The sequence below is a fragment of the Glycine max genome, chromosome 11, assembly GCF_000004515.6.
Source record: "Glycine max cultivar Williams 82 chromosome 11, Glycine_max_v4.0, whole genome shotgun sequence".
NCBI lineage: Eukaryota > Viridiplantae > Streptophyta > Magnoliopsida > Fabales > Fabaceae > Glycine > Glycine max.
The window spans coordinates 34,561,367-34,583,889 of record NC_038247.2 but is presented as its reverse complement, the minus strand read 5'-3'; the positions used below and the strand labels follow the sequence as shown (position 1 = coordinate 34,583,889).

Below are 22,523 nucleotides of genomic sequence, written 5' to 3'. Positions count from 1 at the left end.
GTTGCTCATCCTTGCCATGCTGATCTATGACAGTAAGTGATTTTTTTAACTTACTTCTTCGGCTCTAATTTCATCCATTTTATGTGATTGAGATTTCTATTGTTGAAATTCAGTGTGATTGGATCTATTTTGATGTTCTTTATGTCTAAATTTTGTTTATTTTAAGACTTAATTGGTGTTGTTAAAATGTGAGTTGCTTGAGATATTGATTTTTGAATTAAAAACCTTGATGTTTAATGCTTCCAAGCAGTTTAGGTTGGTTTCTATTTACGAATGATATATTGCTTCCAAACTTGAGTATGTGATTGCTCTGTAAATTTTATGTTATGTTGGTCAAGTATAATGTGATTTAGGTATGAGAAGTTAAACATACCTAAATCACATTATAATTGACCAACGTAACATAAAATTTACAGAGCAATCACATACTCAAGTTTGGAAGCAATATATCATTCGTAAATAGAAACCAACCTAAACTGCTTGGAAGCATTAAACATTAAGGTTTTTAATATTCAAGGCACAAATAAGGCACCAAACCATATGCAACAAGAAAACTTACTAAGAGTCCAAAAACAAATTTTGGGTCTGCCATTTTTAAATCAACTTAATACAAAGTAAATTTCATATCAAAATAACAAAATTATAATCAGGAAGTAAATTCCATTAAATGATAAAAATTAAGTTTAATTTTTAAATTGTAATAATAATTATTATCTAATAATTTTATTTTAAACTACAAGAATGTTATAGTTTTAATATTTTATAAGACAATTGTGTTTTAAATTCTAGTAATTTAGCGAAACTGAATCAATTTTATTCAATTAAAAGCATATACTAACCATATATTAAATCAGTTTTTTAAACATTCTCATCTTATAAAAGCATATACTAAACCAACTAGCACAAAATGAGGTAAAAGCATATACTAAATCAATTTTATTCACACTACCCATATATTAAATCAGTTTTTTAAACGAAACTGAATTTTATATCCACACACAACATCCTATAACCCAATCATATTTTTCACTATTAACTCATTTATTGACTTTACTTAATTTCTTCAAAAACTTTTTAGTGAATTAAAATACCATTATTCAAAACCTGCAACCTTTGTACCAATTGTTCAACGAGGAAAAAAAAAAGAATAAATCAATACAAAGGAGCCAACAACCAACACACTTCTCATGTCCTCATCCTATAGTGAATCAACAAACTCTGTAGGAGTTCTCATGCACCCTCACATCATATCATCTCTTCATTATACTCACATCATCTATAAGTATTTCTATTAACCCATGTGGTAATATTTCAAATTTCAATAAACCTTTAAGGCCTTGGTCAGAAACAATCTTAACAGGAAACAATAAAAGGAGTAACATATCTTGACAAAATGATACTAGTAAAAGTCTTAAGGAGAATTCTAAATCAGTAAATTACAATGAAATTATACCTTAACAAGGGGGAAACAATAACTAGTTCAATTCTTTTGGAAAGACCATTGGCCTTAACATGTTCTCTCATATTATCAACGTGCCATAGAGACACAAATATCCCTATTACTGAGGAAGAATGAGGGAAGTTAAAATAAGTTGATTCAAACACTAAATTTCTATTTTTGGTAGCTGTAATATTCAGGACTTTTTTGTGTCCTTTAAAAATACTATTTTCTAGTTCTATAAACCAAAAAAATTGTGCCTAACAGAGTACTTTCTGAAAACTATTTTCAAAAAGAATAATCTCCTTTCTAGTTTTTAAAATAAAAACATTAGAACATTTCTATGCTATTTTGGTTTTCTAGTTTCAATTTTATATTGTTCATGTTTTTGTAGTAGTGTTCACAGACAAAAACAATTAAAATAGTACATGCTCGTTAAGAACAATTACAGGTACATGGCTTTTGAATATTTTTTTGGTCACTAAAATAATTACTAATAAGAGAGAGCACTAACCAGGGCACCCTATTATTTGGAGGGAGCTTCCCTAAACGTTGTGCCTCTAGGAAGATAAGGGACTTGGTCAAAGCCTCCTTGTAATTAAAGAAATATAGATACAAGAGAATTAGAAAAAGTAAATTCAGCTTTTTGCACTCCAAGAATGAATTAATTGCTGAAATGCCATATTTATCCATAGATTCATGAATTGATTCTAGCTATTCAGTGTTAGTCGTTATTTACGACTAACTTTTATATTTAATAGTCGCATGAAATTAGCATCTTTCCCTCAATTTATGATTCTTTTTGTAGGAATTGCACATATTTTCATGTTTAGTTTGATTTTTATAGTAGATACTCCCATTTTGTGAATTAATGTGAATAACTTCATTTCAGGCTAAAAGAAGAAGAAGGTTCAAGCAGCTGGTGTCTCGCTCAGTGATGTGCCATCATTTTCTTCTATTTTCTAAACCCTTTTTGCACCATTTTAATTATTGATTGGTCTTAATTGACAATTAATTAGGCAGTTTTATTATTTGGGCTCATTTAGCTAATTTGATGTTTTTAATCTAATTTCAGGAATTAATGAAACATTGGGCTTAATCCGGATTTTGGTTGTGGACTTGAAGAGGGCAAATAAAGCAGCGCTTACCTTAGTTAATTTCTAATTAGGAAATTTCGCAATTTTATTTTATGTTGTTCAGTGTTTATTTCGTTTTGGGCCAGAGTATTGTAATAGGGCCCAGTGACTTTGAGTGACTCTTTTTAAATAGCGCCTTGGGATTCGTGCAAGGCATTCTGTTATGCTATTCATTATTCAGAGCTTTGTTTTAGGTTTTACGTTTTTCTGTTAATGTTACTGTTTCGTTCTTAATGCAATTTTCGTTTTCTGCTTCTAATTACAATTTCGTTCTTGCTTCTTCTTCTACTTTCATTTACGTTTCTGTTTCATTTCGTTTCTGTTCATTTACTTTGTTCATTTACGTTTCTGCTTCATGTTTCATTTGCGTTTTCTGTTTGAATCCATGGAAGGCTAGATTTTCTGGTGTTGTTTCCTTTTGAGGACGAAGCCCAACTCTCTTTGAGGTTTCGCTTGTAATGTGGTTTCCTGGCAGTTTTCCCTTCACCAGTTATCCCAAATTCGTGAATATTAATCAGTGCACGCTTCGTGTTCGATTAATTGCCTCTGAGCCTAACTTGCGTTCATGCTTAATGGACGAAGGGCTAACTGGTGTATGTGGTGCCTAATCACGTATTGAAAACCCTAAGTTGATTTTCGCTTAGTAAATTGAAATAGGGTTGGATTAAGTGGTTGACTGTTAGGGACGAATTCTCCATAACCCAGGATAAGAGAATGGCTTCTGAATCAGAGGAAACAACCCGTTTTTAATATTAGTAGTTTCGTATTCCAGTTTACTTGTTCTGCTCTTTATTACCAAACAACCAACCCCCCCCCCCCATCGTTACTGTTATTGCAAGTATATTATGAACATTTGGCTTGTCACTGCTCGTTGGGAAACGACCTAGGATCACTTCCTAGTTACTGCATTTTCATGTTTATTTGATTCGGGTACGGCCTCGATCACTCAGCGAGCCATATGCGCTTAGCGAGTGACATCCGCTAAGTGAGACACTCAGCTCGCTTAGTGTGATGAGAAACCCTAGAAGAGGATCAGCCATAGATGTGCTCGCCTAGCATGCCGCAAGCTTGCCCAGCGAGTTGTTTGTCTCTTCTTGCGCTCAGCGCGCCCAGCTCGCTAAGCCAAAATTTACTAACTCGCGCTTAGCGAGTCAATCTCGCTAAGCGAGCCTTTAGAATCTGAAACGTCAAGGAACCTTTGAAACACTGAAGTTGATGTAGAATAAAGAGAGGAGTCAAAAAATAGAGCAAGAGAAGAAGTTAGAGCGACAAACCACCAGCCTCCAAGAGAGTTTAGGTTAGAGGGGTGAGATTAAGGTTTTAGAGGTTGAAGGAAACATCCTCAACCATTCTCAACCATTTTCTTCCCTAAAAATTTGTACTTTGTGCTGAAAAGTTCATTGCTTGTAATGGAAGGCTAAATCTCTTGTTGAGGAGTTCTGCTGAACCTTTGATGTAATACTCTTTCACTATCTATTTAATGATGTTCTTATGTGTTCATTGCTTCTATCTATGCTTATTTTTACATGCTTGTAGCTTGATCACCCATTTTTATGTATAGTTAGGATTTTTAGCATTGGGAAGTGTTTTAAAGCTTTAGAACTTGATAGAGCAAGCTAGAAAACTGTATGTCTAGGAATGAAGTGCAATGATTTAGTCTTTATTATGCTGTAATCTTAATGCAACTCATTTAAACTAAGTTTTTTTAGGGATCAAGGACAAGATTTAAATAGAGTTAGGCACATTCACTCGAGGGATCTTGGTTTGGGTAAATTTTCAGCATAAGAACACTAAAACAACGTTAAATAGAGAAAAACCTTTAGCAACATTAAAGTAAGTTCAGTAGAATGACCAACGCTTTTTACTTGACTGTTTTTACATCTCAACTTCTAGACATTTTAGTTTGTAGTTAATTAGATTTTATAAAAACCCCATTTAATATTTACTTGCTTTAAACAAATGTTTGCTCATTGAACATATATTCTCTGAATGAAACAAGTTCCCTGTGATTCGATTCTCGGTTCTTATCGTTTTATATTACTTGTGTGACTCAGTACACTTGCTGATTAGCATTGCAGAAGAGCGAACATTCAGCAAGACTACAACATGCTTTCTTCTCATCCTCTTGGGAAATTGCAGCAGCTGAGGTTGCAACTGGTCCTCCAAGCAATAGAACTGACAAATATAAACACTAGATTGTTAAAGGCTACATCAGATCAAAGTGACAATGTCTACTTAAAAACAATTCTAATACAAAGAGAAATGAAGATAAAGACTTAAAATTTCATTATGAATAATTCTAGAATTTATGGATTTTTCTAATTCAGTAAAGTTTTGAAATTTTCAAAAATAAAATAGTTATGATTGAGCAGTTATGAAACTCCATGTTTTGATTCTAAAATTTCTAAAAGTATCCAAAACTGCACGTTTTCAGAAACCTGCCATTCAAGATTCTTTGCAATTATGCCTCTTATATATGAAAAATAGTAACTTAAATTTTGAGGATCATTTCATCCATTTTCGGTTTGTTCTGAAGTAGAAGAACCTTAACTTATTTATAAATTATGTTGAAAATTGTATTTGTTTATAATACTTAATTTGTTAATTATGTTATGTTGAATTATTAAAGAAGTGTTTCCATTGCCAATATTTATACGCTTTGCAATCCTTATTTTTATGCTCCTAAAATGCTTTGTCCTTTTGCCACCTCCTTTCATTAGTAAAAAATATATGAAACTAAAAGCAAAGTCAAAGTCAAATTATAAAATTTCATTAATTAAAAACTATAGTATTAAAAGTGAAAATCAAAAAACAAGATTCTCCACCAATTGTATATATGTTGAAAATCATAAAGTACAAAAACTATTATATTGACAATGTCTAAGCCCTCCCTTGACTTTGGAAAGCCTTAATGAAGACATTGAAGGGCATTGATGATTTCGGCTAACAAGTCAATCAAGCATGTTCCCGTATTTCTTATTTTCTTGGAGAGCAATAAAACTTTCAATGAAGAGCATCTTAAAAACCAACTCAGTGAATACGAAAAAAATAGACTTTACAAAAACATATGACATGCCGAACAAGAAAGCTAGAAGTAAAAACTGTAGGATCAAGTGGCCTCGGAATAATTAAGAAGGGTGGTTGAATTAATTATTAGTGAATCTTTACTAATTAAAAATCTATCCTTCTTAATGTTACTAAATTCAATTAGGCTTTTACTATAATATTAAGAAAGTAAAGAACAGAAATAGAAACTTAACCAAAAGTAAAAGCGATAATTAAAGTGCACAGCGGAAAATAAAGAGTGTAGAGAAGAAGAAGACAAATACAAGAGTTTTATACTGGTTCGGCAACAAACCGTGCCTACATCCAGTCCCCAAGCGACCTGCGGTCTTTGAGATTTCTTTTCAACCTTGTAAAAGCCTTTACAAGGAAAGATCCACAAGCATCCCTTGTTCTCTTTGAACAACCTGGTGGATGTACCCTCTACTAGAACTGATCCACAAGAGATGTACCCTCTCTTGTTCTCAGTTACAACAACCCAAGTAGATGTACCCTCTACTTGTACCACAAAGGATGTACCCTCCAATGTGTTAAGACAAAGTTATCAGGCGGTTAGTCCTTTGAAATCTTTTATATAAGGGAAAGGAAAGAATCAAAAGAATTCTCAGACTGTGTCATTTTGAATTCTTTGACAAGGGAGAAGGGAGACACAAAAGAATTCAAGCGATTAGTCCTTCGTTCTTTTGGAAAAGGGAGAAGAGAGACACAAAAAGAATTCAGGCAGTTAGTCCTTGGCGAATTCTTTTTGGCAAAGGAAGAAGAGAATAAAAGATATCGCACACTTCTGTTTTCAAGGTTTGGAAAACCAGAAAATTTTAGAAAGCTTTTGCAAAGGAGGAAGAAGAAGAAGAAGAAGAAGATGTTCAAAGAGATTCAAAGGTTGTAAAGAGTATGTGGAAAAGTTGTTTGTAAAGGTTGTAAGTTAGTTGCAAATGCAAATCAAGGTCTTGCTTCTATAGACTCTTCAAGTCTGGTCAAGAAAACTATTGGAAGAGTTATGACCTTGAGAAAACCTGAAAACCATTGGAAGAGTTACATCTTTTAATTTTTGTTCAAAACTTGTCACTGGTAATCGATTACCAAATCTTTGTAATCGATTACACAAAGCTTTTTATGAAAGGATGTGACTCTTCACAATTGAATTTGAATTCCAACGTTCAGATGCACTGGTAATCGATTACCAATATCTTGTAATCGATTACACCATTTTGAAATCAATTGGAACGTTGCAAATTCAGTTAAAAACTTTTGAAATCAAACTTTGCCACTGGTAATCGATTACAGGATACTGGTATTCGATTACCAGAGAGTAAAAACTCTGGTAACTTAGAAAATTTTGTGAAAACACTTTTGAAAAACAAAACTGTGCTATGTTGTTTTTTGAAAAATCTTTTCAATACTTCCCTTGTTAAGTCTTCTTGATTTCTTCTCTTGGAACTTGAATTCATCTTTTCTTGAATCTTGAAATCAAACTTCTCTTGATTCTTGAATTTGTTCTTGATTTAATCTGGAAATCATTCTTTGGGCTTTTTGTCAACATCTTTGTCATTATCAAAACTTCTTGAATCAACTTGATTCATCATCATGAAGCTTACTTCTACAAAAACAAAGAGTAAAAAAAAAGTGGTGATGCAAACATTTTGGCAGAATAATGACCCACCTACCAGTTGGTACATTTGAAGCCACATTTGATAGGATGAGTATAACTAGAGCAAGTATTTCTACTCCACTGGCTTGATTTACTATATACCAAAGGAATTTAGCTTGTGAATGTACTAGTTACTACTATAATCAACATCAAGTTGGAGATGCATGAGAATAACTTACCCCACCAGGTCAGCTACATGTACAAATCTCAACTACTAAGCAATTAGCTATTCTTTTCTCCCTTCTGGCCCTTCTCGGATACACTTAGAAAATAACAGGCTTATTTGGGCCTGAAAAGTAGCAATTTATAGCACTTTAAAGCAATTTATAGCAATTCATATGAACAATATTTGATGGAATGAACATATATATATATATATATATATATATATATAAAGGCTGAAAGTATCAATTTAAAGCAGAAAAATAGAATTTTAATGAGCTGGGGGAATCCATTCTTAAATTGAAGCCATGAAAAGAGCAGAAAGCTACAACAAATAGATGCTATAATTGGCAATGGTATTGAAGCAAGAATTGCTCCAAATTTTCCTGACAGAGAAGAACAAACCTTAAGGCTTAAGTAAAAATAAAATAAAATCAGCAGAACAAAATAACAAAACTTAAGCTAGATAAGTTTGATTTTTCATCACTCAGGAAATTTTTAAATTGAAGGAGAGTGGAATGAAATGACATTAACTGGCACTCTGGCAGTGCTTAGACTGTTTAATAAGAGGTATATTTTTCTTTTCATCAAAATACCTCTATTTTTCTTTCCCCTATTTGGGAGGTATAGAAAGAAATTATCATTTGTTAATTTTCTTACCATTCAATTCACTTCTTAAATAATGAAATTTAAGCTCTTTTCCATTCCATCACAAAATATTCAAACAGTGTTATGATATCCATTTCATTATGTTGGATCAAGTGACATCGGAATAATTAAGAAGGGGAGGGGGGTTGAATTAATTATGAAAGTGTCTTGACTAATTAAAAATTTATCCTTCTTAATATTACTAGATTCAATTAGGCTTTACTAATGAGCTATGAGAAAGTAAAGAACAGAAACAATAACTTAGACAAAAGTAAAGTGGAAATAAAAAGTACACAGTGGAAAAGTAAAGAGTGTAGGGAAGAAGAAAACAAACACAAGATTTATACTGGTTCGGCCACAACTTGTGCCTACGTCCAGTCCCCAAGCAACCCACAGTTCTTGAGATTTCCAATAACCTTATAAAATCCTTTACAAGCAAAGATCCACAAGGGATGTACCCTCCCTTGTTCTCTTTGAACAACCAAGTGGATGTACGCTCCACTTGAGCTGATCCACAAGAGATGTACCCTCTCTTGTTCTCAGTATTACAACCCAAGTAGATGTACGCTTTACTTGTACCACAAAGGATGTACCCTCCAATGTGTTAAGACAAAGAATTCTTAGGCGGTTAGTTCCTTGAATCTTTGTAAGGGGAAACAAAAGATATCTCAGGCGGTTAGTCCTTTGAAATCTTTTGGCAAGAGGGACAAGGAATGAAGAAGAAGAATAGCACAAGTTTTTGGCCAATGAACTTTTCTTGAATAAAGAAAGTATTGAACAAAAACTCTTAGAAGAATGCTTTGAATGAATGAAAGAAATCTTTTAGAATGAAAGGAATCAGTCTCTTCTAAAATTCGTGCCATGGTCACATATTTATAGTCATTTGATAACTCAAGTTAAAATTTTATGACTCTTGGCAATTTCTTCAAAACTAGTCACTTTTAAAAGTTGCGACTCTTTTGAAAACTAGTCACTTTAAAAGTTGTGACTCTTTTGAAAACTAGTCACTTTAAAGGTTGTGACTTTTGAAAAAATCTTCAGAAACAAGTCACTTTAAGAATTGTGACTTTTGGTAATTTATTTTTCAAAATAAGTCACTGGTAATCGATTAGCATTATAGTGTAATCGATTACACATCAGCAGATGTGACTCTTCATGTTTAAATTTAAAAAACCAAACGTTTATAATCACTGGTAATCGATTACAAGCATTGTGTAATCGATTACACAAGTTTGAAATGATTTGAAAATATTTTATCACAAGTTGTGACTCTTGAAATTTGAAATTTAACATTTTAAAACATTGGTAATCGATTACATGATTATGGTAATCGATTACAGTTTTATAAATTAGTTTGAAAAGAATGTTGACTACTGGTAATCGATTACTGCCTTATGGTAATCGATTACCAAAGAGTAAAACTCTTTGGTAAAATATTTTTCTTTTTGAAATATTCTCTTGATCAAAATTGTGCTATTCAATATTTTGAAAAACTCTTTAATACTTATCTTAATTGAGTCTTCTCTTGATTCTTTTACTTGAATCTTGATTCTTGATTGAATGAGTCTTGATTAAATGACTCTTTAATTCTTGAAACTTGCTTTGATTGAACGACTCTTTGATTCTTAGAACTTGATTGACTCTTGATTCTAGACTTGAGTCTTTGGCATCATCAAAATAATCTTGGAAAGCATTTCTTCCACACATTATATTCCACATTTTGTTAGATATCCAAAATAAAGCCTTAAGAATGAACAAATTTTGCAATACACATATGAAGTATGACACATATTTCGCTTTCACCAATACGTGTGAGTGTAAATTTGAAGAAATCATTGCAAGACCTTATATAGAGAAGAAAAGCATGAATCCAGCTGATATTTGAATGACTCTTCGACTTCCTACTTGTGTTAAACCCAAGAGTCCTGCATTTTCACTTAATATCAAGGAAATACAAGAAAAGATAGAAAATTAGATAATGTCTTTAATATTAATTTTAGAAGTGAAGCTCTCCTTGGGTACCTCATATATGTTTTGACGAAAGAAGTTGCAACCTAGAATTAGTGTATGAACTTGCACATGCTTGAAAGCAATGTTGCTTCCTTTGTTCACATGAAAAATGGGCATAATAAAGATAGTATTAAATACCTGAACCAACCCCTTGGTTTCTGGGCTTAGGGGTTTTTGAGGATGTGTTTGTTTGAGGCATCTTGGACACAACCAACTTTTTAGTGGTAATCGGAACGCTAAGGGGACTTTCTCCAGTGTCGGAGTTGTTCAAGGCCAACTTGGTGGTCATCTCCATGACCTTTGTCACCTTCTCCAACGAATAGGCATCAAATACCAACATTTTTCCAGCATAGAATATTTTCAAAAAAAAACTTTAAATTAGGATAAGACACCCTTTATATGAAGAGAAATCATCAATTGCAACCAGGATTTATAATGAAATCCACATATAGTCTGCCAATAAAGATAAAAAATCAGAAATCGAACATTCCCTAAATTATTCCACAAAAAAAATCACCTTTTTCTACTTTTTTGCTTAGACTTTTAAAAAAATAACAATAAAAAATACAGTAACATACCTAGACATCTTAATGCAGGGGTTTTCCACAAGCTGGGGAAGAAGTTACATGGCAGAAGCGCTTAACTTTAAGGCCTCTTGCAAGCTTCCTAACAAATCCTTGGTACCTGATGGAATTTCCAAATCCAAACAAACAACACCCCCATCTTAAACTTGCTACTTGCAAATCAAATGATAATATTAATCCCTTTCCTAGTTATTCCAAGGGACTCAATAAGGTTAAAACAAATATGGCAATTAAGAGGCAATTATATACGCCAGATTCACTACATGATTTTTCCCCTAGCTTCAGTGATAACACCAACATCAACATAATAAACCCTTCTTTAGATGGTCACATACTTGAATTTCTTCAAGAAATCAAACATCAAACAATAAACAGTCAATTGATCCTGTATTAAAACTATGACTGGGATAATCAATAGCAAAAGTATCACCAGCAATCAAAGTGTGTGTTTCCCAATGGATAAGAGTCGTCATCATCGTCATTAAAGTCGATGATGGTGTCTTCTCATTGGCATAAGTGGCACGTTCACCGGTGTGGAATGACCGAACTCGAGGGAGGAAGAGGGAGTCTGCAACAACAGGGCTTCAGCAACGTCGGAATGAGGCGCGTGGCGAAGGAGGAGGAGGAGGAGGACGAGGAGAGTGAGATGGAGACAGAGATAGGAACCGAGGGTTTATGGTGGAAGAAGTGTGAGCCATTCGGGGAGGCATGGTCGTTCTCCGGCAGTGCAGTGGGGATGCTAAACGAATCATCAGAGAGACCAGTCACAAAGGTTTTATGGTGGTGGCAGGGAAAGTGAAATGAGGAAGGAGGAGAAAGGAGAAGAAAAGAGTGAGTGAACTAGGGTTTATGGAAAAGAGTATTTAAAAACACTCAATTCTAAGACAGTTTTTAGAAAACTATCTTAGAATGACAACCTTCTAAGACTTGTATGACGGTTTTCACAAAACTGTCGTGGTAAAAAACTTTGTATTTACAAAATTGCCACCGCCTGACTTTCTAAGATAGCTTTCAAGAACAGTCTTAGAAAGTGCGTCATAAAAAACTACTTTTGTAGTAGTGACTTTTGAAAATGGCTTAGCGATCAAGACACTAGTGCAAACTATACATCATTTTTGGTCTCCAAATCAGTCTAGATCTGGGCATGAATATAAAAGTAATTTTCACTTTGTGACAGATTTAGCAATCGATCCTTCTACAATTATCCTAACCGGTCGCTAATCCCCATTTATGAACATATTTGACTTTGGTCGCTAAATTTGGTGGCTATTTGTGATTTTTCTTGTAGTGATTGCATGCCATGTAGACATCACATGTTGGTCTTGTGGTAGAGGGGGTGGTTGAATGGATTCAACATTTATAATGCATTAAGTGATTAAATGATGTTGGTGACATGAAAAGTCATATGGATGTCTACACTTTAACCAAGCGTTGGCTTCTTTCCTATATTTAATTGTCACTAACACCATTTCATGTAACTTAATGTGTTATTATCTTTGATTCCATTATCATCGGTCGTCCTTTTGACACTTACACCAAGGCAAACTTGTGTTGGCTAAACGGCACACTGTGAACATGTTGAGCATGATAGGCCAAAAATTTGATTTTGGGAACTTTTAGAGTTAAGATTGATTTTCTTAGGTGTTGAATATAATTTAGGGCCTTTTGCACATTGCAATGTTGTTTTCATCTATCTTCATAGCTCTTTCTCGATTTTTGAAGCTTGATCTAGTTTTTTGAATGAGTTCATCATAGACAAGTTGAAAATATGTAGTCCATAAACGATATGCAACCAAAAAATATTATCGATCAAGGATAAACTTAGTCATTTTTTCTTAGTAAATTTTTTTGTTGCATATCATTTAGCGCCTTGCTTATTTCCACCTTTTACATGATAAATTCATTATTATCTTTTTAGTAACTTGATCCACCTTCAAAAGCCAGCCTATGAAGAGCTATAAGAATAGATTAAACCCTTTAACATCCACACTTTGTCACCATTTGATTTTAACCTTGCAATGGAAAAGTATGTTATTTCTCTTGCTGCTTCTTATGAATAGTTTTGATTGTGATAAATAGATGGCAAGGTCATGTATGAAATCAATTACTGGGATTGAACGTTTGGAGAGAGAGAACTACACTACATGTTTTTTTTTTTTGGGGGGGCTGTCATTTGTAAGTTTGTTATTTTATAAGTTTTGTGCTTGGATGAATTTTGATCATTTGTATGCACTATTTGCACACATGGAGACTCTCATATTATTTTTTTTCATAATAATGGAATTGTTTATTTGGCCTTGAAGAAGGTAAAACTTTTAACAAAAATGATGGAATTATTTTATATAAAAAAACATATTCTACATCAATTTTAACAAAAATCATTGTAGAAGGTAAAATTTTTAACATCTATTTTGTGAATAATGGATGTAGAATGTGGCTCGACTCATGTAGACGTCTCATTTCTTACATTGGGTTTAATAAGAATTGATGTTGAATTTTGGGATTTTACATGAATTTGGAATGGATGTTCAATACATCTACATTTAATATCGTGTTAACAACATCAATTCTATAACATATGTAGTATGCATTTCACTATCGATATAAAATGATTTCATTGATGTAGCAACGGTTAGACAAAGACCGTACAATATAAAGAAAATAATATCCAAGTAATTAAAGCATGCGGCCACATAGTAAGATATTTTATTAATGGATATAATTTCTAATCTTAGATAATTCAATCACCGAATTGAAATCTATCAAAGCATCTCCAATGTGAATGCTCACATAAGTTATTTAACTTAATGTTGCTTAATCTCTTTTCTCACTAGAGTAAATGATGTGGCATTGCTTAACAAATTTATACCATAAATAAAATATTTTTTAAGTATTATAGGACGTACAAAATTAAATTAATCATTCAGTTTAACAACCTTAACATGGGAGTGAATTTTATATACAGTGTTTAAGTCTATGTAAAATTGTATGGTCCCACAAAATTATTATAAGAAATCCATCTAAACAATTATGTATTATAGATGCTCTTACAACTAGTATCTTGCATTGGGATGCTATGGTTATTTTTGTCTATAAATAACATTTCAAAATAAATAATTTTCATTCACAAAAAAATTAAAAATTTTAAAGGAAATAATGATATAATTAATATATAATCATCTCTCTTTTAAATTTAGACAATAATATTTTAGATTTTGGTCAATCTAACTTATCTTTTTTTAAGGAGTCAATCTAAATTTTCTTACTAGTATTGTTTTTAATTTTCTAAATTAATTAAAAATACTTTAAATTATATCTACACAGGGACAGATCCAAGGGGAGCAAAGACCTCCCTCCCTTAGAATCTTTTGTGTATATATGAGAAAAAAAAAGAAAATTTAAAATTTTAAAAAATATTAATAAATAAAAATATCAAAATAGGTTTTGAGTTGATATTTACTTAATTTTTTATATTCGTAGATTATATCTCTAATTTTATTCATAAATTAATAAAAAATATTTTTCAAACTTATTATTTATTAAATAAATGTTTTTAGAAATTAAATATTTAAATATTATGTAGAAAAAAATTCCGACCCCCTTATATACATTTCTGGATATATCTGCAGATTAAAATTAAATAAGAAAATTTATAAAAAGAAAACAATGCATTGAGAATTAAAAAAATCAATTGAATTAAATAAGTTAAAGTAAAAAAATATTAATGGTCGTTGCCTAAATTATGTTATGTGTAAGCAAAAGATATTACAGAAATTAAACTTGCAGTAAAAAAAAAAAAAAGAAACCAAAGGCAAATAGTAGTAATTATGTAAACATAGCTTTAGAGGTTCATAACTTACCTCCAAGGAATCTACCCAAAGGTGGCACCATCGATCGCACCAACCGCCTAACACCCAAGTTTCCTAATATGACAAACAGAATGAATGTGGGTCTGATAAACAACAAAGAAAACATTTAATAACATTCATTGACAAAATTGTTTTTATTTTTTACAGAACAATTTTTTTGTTTTGAAAATTACAGAACAAAATACTGAATATATGAACAGTCGAAAAGGAATTTACCTTAAAAAAACAATTGAAAAAGAAGAGTATAGTAAACTTTATCTTCAATAAAAAATAAATAAAATTTGAAAAGAAATTCTGCAATAATAGATTACGCTTAGTGCTATGAGTGATGGGTAGCAGTAGCAGCTTGTCCGTGAGTTTACTGTTGACTACGCCTGTCATTGGTGCACGATGATTCGATGTCATCATAATTAAATCTTTAGTGACAATTGAAAGTTTGAAACCAGACATTTGTTTGGTAGTTAGTCAAATATTGAAATAATTGTATATTTTTGTCTTCTGACATTTATTTTTTTGGTGGAAAAAAATTGAGAAATTTTAGTCCATCCATGATTTTGGTTTCACATTTTATTATATATTTTATTCCTTGATTTTTAAAATGGAGGAATTTTAGTTTTTTGGTAACTTATCATTTATTACCTTTTCCTGGTATGTTTAGATGTTTAAGATTGATTCTTATATATTAAGAAATATTTATGTGAACTAACTGATAATTTTGTCATATAATAATAACTTATTATATATAATAAAATTATTAATATTTATAGTAATTTTTTTAAGTGTCATATTAATTATATGATTTACATTATCAAAAGAGTGTTGATGGAATAGATTACTTGATCTCTTTGGTGTCATACACAGTTTCATCATTGTTTAACACTTATTTTTATATCCTTAATTTAATTTTTTAATTATTTTAATTTTTTTACACCATTATCTTTTTTCTCTCTCACATCACAATTTTAATTACTTTTCATTTTTCGTTCAAAAAATTAATTACATATACTCTTAAATGATCATTTAATTTACCCTTTTCTCTCTCTAAATTTATGCAATTTATGTCATTCATTTAAATTAATTATAAATGTATATAATTTTCAATACCATTATTTATAAATTTTACGTTGCTTTTTATTTGACGGGAAATGATTTATGACATTTCATTCATGATAAGAAAATTAATACAAGCATGAGAAGAAAGAACATGATTGTTAGCATACCGTGTTGACATCCTTGCTAATGAATGAGTATTGAGTGACATAATTTGTTTATCTCCTTACAAATTTCACCCTGAGTTGTTTAAGTTAAAATCAACAAATACTTTGAATAAAGATAACTTAATTCTTCCTAAATGAGATTAAATTCAAGACTCCCACTCAAGCATGAAAAGATTCTCACTTAAAGAATTATTCTCATCATCCGATACATATATACATATATTTTGGGCTTGCAAATATTATAACTTTCTCTCCGGAGAATGCGCATGAGACGTACCATATACGAAAGAAGCGAAAACTAGTTGCTATTTTTATTATTATGTGGTTGAAGCCTTGAAGGAATTTATTTCTCTTGAATTCACTTACAGCCAATGGCGTGGGTGTATGGTTGACGATTTATCATGTATTGTTGACGATTTAGATATGGTTAAAATAAATCTTTAATAAAATAATAATTTTATTTTTATCATTGATATTTTTTTAGTATTTGATAAATTAATAAATTTTGTATTTATTTATTGTTAATTTTTTATTTGTTATTATTTTTTTAAAAAATTAATAATAAATAATTTTTTATAATCAGGAAGTAATGAATTTCATTAATTTATTAGGAACTAAAAAAGTAACACGAACTAAAATAAAATTTTATTTTATAAAAAAAAAAGACACAAAGAAAAATTTATTAATGAATAAATCTAAAATTCAAATATTTGTTAGAAATCATGAGGATAGTTTAGCCTTTAGATATATATTAATATTATACAAAAATAAAAACGATTAAACTCCTTCTTTCTTATACATAGCTAACACAAACAGTCCTCCTCCATGTCTCAGACTTTAAAACTTGGGTGTTAATTATCTTAGTCCATCCACACATGAACATCATTAACAACTATACTTTTTTCTTTGAGGCTTATATCAAATCCATCTTTTGAACCTTTATATATATATACCGAATTAGTTTGAGAATCACAAGAATAATAGAATGCAACCCAAGTTCGTCGCCTTAACCTTTTTGGTGTTGTGGTCACGGTGGAGCTTTGAGGGTGCAGTAGGAGACCCTCAACTCTTTTTACTAGTATCAGAGTGTAGTGGATTCGGGGTACCCAACTTGTCCAACTTCTACCAAAATCTAAACGCAAGTTTTGCAGACCTGAGAGCACAGGTGAGCAACAATAGCAAGCACTTTGCCACGGCTCAATCAGTCACCGGAACAAGCCCTGTCTATGCTATGTTTCAATGCGTCAACTACCTCTCCATCACTGACTGCGCCACCTGCTTAGCCGCCGCCGCCACCGAAATCCGCAACTGCTCCACCGGAATCAACAGCGGTGCCCGTGTCGTTTATGACGGATGCTTCCTCAGGTACACACTCATCTAATATTTGTTCAACACTCCATCCTTATGGCTGCTAATTCAAAAATGATTTTCTTTTTCGGCACCCGTATGGTGCGTACACTTTGATGAAGAGAGAAAAGAGATAGAGTTTTACGTGACAAATAGAAATAAAGAAGGGTAAAATGAGTAAGACCAGCTGCATCACTAGGTAGTCCTATAAAATTAAACATGTAAAAAAAAAACTATTGAGTACGTAGATTAAAAAGTCACGATATTATTTTAACTTAATTAGTTATATTAATTTTAGTTTCAGATATACAAGTGGTTTAAATATTTAAAAAATTGTTATTTATGATAGTGTTATGTATTAATTTAATTCAAATAAGATTGTTTTCCTTCCGTGCAGAAGATTTTGTTAAGCAAAGAAAACCAATTCATAGACTTTTCTATATTTTTTCTGGTTTATGCATTGCATAGAATTTTCTCTTTATTTCCTCATTCTCTCTTTTCCTCCTTTTTATTGTATAAATTAACAAATTAAAAGTTAAATCAAGGACGGGCCTACACGTAAGTGAAGCTTCGGGGGCCTTACATCCCCTGACTTTTTTAATTATATATATATATATATATATATATATATATATATATATATATATATATTTTTAATTATATATATATATATATATATATATATATATATATATATATATATATATATATATATATATATATATATATATATATATGGGGTAATCAATACTTTTTTTAGGTGGTTTAATTTTGTGAGTAATGTCATTTAAGTGTTATTTATCATTTCTTTTTTTTTTTTAAAAAAAATCTATTCTCTTATAATTTTATTGTATAAGTAATTGTATTTTTTGCTCTTTCTAAATAAAATATTTGAGTATTATTTAATTTTCTTTCTTATAGTTATATGTTATTATAATTTTAGAAGTTATAAATAATTATAATTTTTAATCAAATGACTTTATAAATAACATATTTTTTTTAAAGTTATTTATTAGCATTTTTCCATGTATCAGACAGACAAATTAAATATTATATAATGTACAGATAACTTAGATTTATATTATTTTTTTGTTTTCTTGTATCCTCTTTGTTTTTCTTATCATTGTTAGTGAAGTTCTAACGTGCTTTCGGCCCCAAGTGCACGAAGGAACATAATTTGTTGTCGTAAAATATAATCTAGCGAGGAACATAATATATTCTAGTTTACTAGTTTTTCAAACATAATTAGATTTTTCGTAAAAGAAAATATGTTTAATTAACATAGATATCAATTTTTTCTTATAGATTCACGAAAATTCTTGGTGGTATTTAAAATTGGTGATATATTGGAATTTGTAATTTTGTGTCTCTAAAAAAATATTTAATTTATCTTTTATGTAAATATATTTTTATTATATCTTCTTAGATCATTATGAAAAACACATAATTATGATTATTTTGTATGAATTTTGATGATTAATTGTATATTTATTGACTGAATTTTAATTAATTTTTAAAGTTGGTTCCCCACCACTCATTAGATCCTGGGTTCTTCCCGGGGTTAAATTAACATTTAACACAAGTTACCAACAAGCTAGGTGTTTATAGATTATCGAGAGCGTGTGAATTAGAGTTTTTAGAGATGTTTTCATCACAGGAAAATGTAGGCTGGAAGTTCATGAAAACAATGACTTCTTTGGTGAGAACATTTCTAGAAAGTAACACACTTTGTGGAAATCGGACTGCAAACGATAACACTGCTTTTTGGTTACATGAACAGAAATAACCAAAAAGATGTTATATAGATTAATTTATCGATGATTAAGAATGTGGATGCGTTTTTCTTATGTCTTCATCACTAGATTATTTGATACTTAATTTCAAATGTGTTGTTAAGGTATGAGAGCATTGACTTCTTTCAAGAGACCACTCTGGCAGGCAACAGTATGAGTTGTGGAAATCAGACAGCAGTTGAAGCCAATACTTTTAGTTCAATTGCACAGCAAGTGCTAACGAACCTGCAAATTGCAACACCCAAAATTACTGGTTACTTTGCAGCTACCATGTTACAAGTGGCTGACAGTGCAATATATGCCATTGCACAATGTGCTGAAACTTTCACACAAGACATTTGTTCGAGTTGTTTGTCAATTGAACAAAGCGACATACAAGGTTGTCTTCCCAATACAAATGGTAGGGCATTCGATCCTCCTGGGTGCTTTCTGAGATACTCGGGGACACCCTTCTTTGCTGATAATCAAACCACTGATATCAGTCGCTTCTTAATACAAGGTAAAAATGCCACAACTCCATTTAATAGAAGACGACTTGAATGAATAAAAATAGTGGTGTGCCATCTCTTATTGTATAATGAGAAAGGCTAGCTAGTAACACATTTTCTAACTCGCTCTTTTTTTCATTTTTGGTAGTAATATATTGAAAAACACATTTAAAATTTTTTGAGACGTACTTAATTGATGAGTTTTAGTTATGATTTTGTAGTTTCTAACAAATTTTAATCAATAGCAAAGAATGCATTAGGCAGAGTGTATTAGAAAAACATGTTCCTAGTATTTCTCGTATACTATAATATCAACATGTTGAACGAACGTGTCATCTGGAAATGACGTCAAATTCTTTGTTGTCTTGAAGGAGAAAGTTCAAGCAAGAAGTGGGTCATTTTTGGTGGAGGTGTTGGAGGTGTAGTCCTTGTTGCGATCCTTCTTTCATTATTAACCTGGCATAGAAGATCCCAAAGTCCCAAGAGTGTTCCTAGAGGTAATAAGAAATTTTGGGCTTTGGAAAGTCTTTTTGTGTTGCTTTGCATCCAACTATTACCTACTTAGCATGTCAAAAAATATAATTCTTCTCCTAAACATAGATGTTCATTTCTTCAATTGTATATGAAGACAAATCAAACTTCTATTTAATTTGCTTAGCAGCTTACAAATTTGGAGCAACTGAGTTGAAAGCAGCAACAAAGTACAATTATAGTGACTTGAAAGCTGCAACAAAAAATTTTAGTCAGAAAAATAAGCTAGGAGAAGGAGGGTTTGGCGCTGTATACAAGGTAAACTTAAGTTGTTCCGCCTCACATTTCAATCGTGACTAAGTGTATTGTTTTTAATGTAAAGTTGTCAACTAAGATCTCTCCATAAGTTAATTAAGAAGGCAATATTACTTGTAAGCTACACATCTAGTGATTGATACAAATAAGTTTCAAGCAGAATTTTTAATTATGATGATACTGAATAGGGGACAATGAAAAATGGGAAAGTGGTTGCAGTCAAAAAGTTACTTTCAGGAAAATCCAGCAAGATCGATGACGAATTTGAGAGTGAAGTAGCACTTATAAGTAATGTTCATCACAAAAATCTGGTTCGACTTCTTGGTTGTTGTAGTAAAGGCCAAGACAGAATTCTTGTTTACGAATACATGGCAAACAACAGCCTTGACAAATTCCTATTTGGTAACTAACTTGTTAATTTCCAATATATAGAAGCATTTTGTACAAATTTTCCTTTCTCTACCTTTCTTTCTCCACTAAAGTTTTGAATATATAAACGTTGGAAACAGGTAAAAGAAAAGGTTCACTCAACTGGAGACAACGCTATGATATAATTTTGGGCACAGCAAGGGGATTGGCCTATCTACACGAGGAATTTCATGTTTCAATCATACATAGAGATATTAAGAGTGGCAATATCCTCTTGGATGAAGAACTTCAACCCAAAATTGCTGATTTTGGATTGGCGAAGTTGCTTCCAGGGGACCAATCTCATCTTAGCACAAGATTTGCTGGAACATTGTAAGTCAAAATATAATACCAACGACTCAACTTGAAAATTTTAAAGAGTCAAATATATTGCCCTCCACATGCAGCGTACGTAGTCTCATAATTTCTTAATTATTTACGTGACATAAATGTTATGCACTTGTCAGGGGATACACGGCACCTGAGTATGCCCTCCATGGTCAATTATCAGAAAAGGCTGATACATATATACAGCTATGGAATTGTAGTACTAGAAATCATAAGTGGTCAAAGGAGTACTGAAGTTAAAGTTGTTGATGATGATGATTGTGAGGATGAATACCTTCTTCAACAAGTAAGGAATATCCCATAAATATGTACCAAGAATAGTTTGTTTTCTTGCAACATTTTACGATATATCCCTTGGTTTTGACTACAACAGACATGGAAGTTGTATGAGAGAGGCATGCACTTGGAGATAGTGGACAAAAGCTTAGACCCTAATAGCTATGATGCAGAAGAAGTGAAGAAAGTCATAGGCATTGCTTTGTTGTGTACTCAAGCATCTGCTGCAATGAGGCCAGCCATGTCTGAAGTAGTAGTCCTACTCAGTAGCAATGACTTACTTGAACATATGAGACCTTCGATGCCTATCTTTTTTGAGTCAAATTTAAGGCCCCGCAAAGATATATCTGCTTTCAACTGATTCCTTTACGACTAATGCTACTACCTCCAATTCTATTGTACCTGCTTGATGATTAAGTACATGATTATGTAAGTAAAAAAAATTTGTCCAGTTCATTTTTAAATATGGGAATAATTATTTGTATAAATATTATTTTCTGGAGCAAATTACATTGGCATTCCTAAGATTTTGTCCAGTTCATTTGTAAAAATCTTATTTTATAGAGCAAATCTTTTTGTAAAAATATTATATTACCAATAATTATTTGTCCAGTTCATTTTTAAGATTTTGATTTTTAGTGCAGATATGGAGTGCTTGAGTAAGCGGGAAACGAGGAGCGAATTGAGACTACAAAAGGCTTATTTTCTTCAGCAATAAAGCAACATATTCATATTGCAAAAGAAAGATGCTAATAGAAAGGAAAATTAACAACTAATTAACTGATGGATCGATGGTGCCTACACAATATATAAATTTAAATATGTTTTTTTTTATCTCTAATAAATATCTGATTTTTGTTTTGCTTTGTAATAATTTTTTTTGTATTAAGTTTTTAGATGATAGTTGATAGTTGATAGTTTTAGAGAATTGTTTTAGAAAGAAGGCTATGTCATTGATTTCTTAGATTGATCAATTACAACATACCAATTGCCTATTTATAGGCTCAAGTCACCAACCTCTCAATGGTGGTGAATGTTTTTACATTACTTTAGGTCTTTCTAGAGTTTTCATGATAGATTAGTATCATGATAGTTCTAGATTCTTCTATTTTATACATAGACTTATAGTTCTAGATTGTTCTACCATATTCATACACATTATAGTTCTAGATTGTTCTATCATATTCTATAGTTCTAGGATATTCTACTATTTTCATACATATTATATTTAAGAATATTCTAGAAATTTGTAGCAATTTCAACACTCCTCCTTGATGCAAATTTCTGTGACTCCGAGCATAG

General features: G+C 31.4%; 1 pseudogene; it reads left to right on the top strand.

The window, feature by feature from the left end:
- The first annotated feature begins 16,458 nt into the window (after window positions 1–16,458).
- Window positions 16,459–22,216, top strand: LOC100791077 (cysteine-rich receptor-like protein kinase 2; annotated as a pseudogene).
- The last annotated feature ends 307 nt before the right edge of the window (window positions 22,217–22,523 follow it).